We start from the raw sequence: 460 nt of genomic DNA, 5'->3' as shown, positions 1-460 counted from the left end.
CTACACCAAACTGGCTCTCCTACACCAAACTGGCTCTCCTACACCAAACTGGCTCTCCTACACCAAACTGGCTCTCCTATACCAAACTGGCTCTCCTACACCAAACTGTCCATGAAAGGCCTCTGAGTGGACTCCCATCCAGATCCAACCAGCTTCAGTGATGGAACCCCGTTGAGTGGTTTCAAATCATTCTCTGGCTTATTAAGGGCATGCCATCGATCCTTTTGCCATCCTTCCGAACTCAGCCAATATGGCATGTCTTGGATCCTCAAACCAGGACTAAACAGCTCCCGAGTCACTGGAGATAATACCTGGCGAGCGGAGAGATGGTGAGGCAAGTGATTCTGCTTTGGAAACCATCCTTTCGTAAAGTTGTACGGTAGGCCGGAACACGCCACCTGCGTCACCTCAACAGCAGGGGGGGGGGAAACAGCCAAGAAGTAGCTCTCTTTTCCATGCA

The sequence above is a fragment of the Gekko japonicus genome, unplaced genomic scaffold, assembly GCF_001447785.1.
Source record: "Gekko japonicus isolate JY-2015 unplaced genomic scaffold, Gekko_japonicus_V1.1 scaffold2968, whole genome shotgun sequence".
Classification (NCBI taxonomy): Eukaryota; Metazoa; Chordata; class Lepidosauria; order Squamata; family Gekkonidae; genus Gekko; species Gekko japonicus.
The sequence above is the reverse complement of the archived record's forward strand: the minus strand, read 5'-3'. Positions refer to the sequence as shown.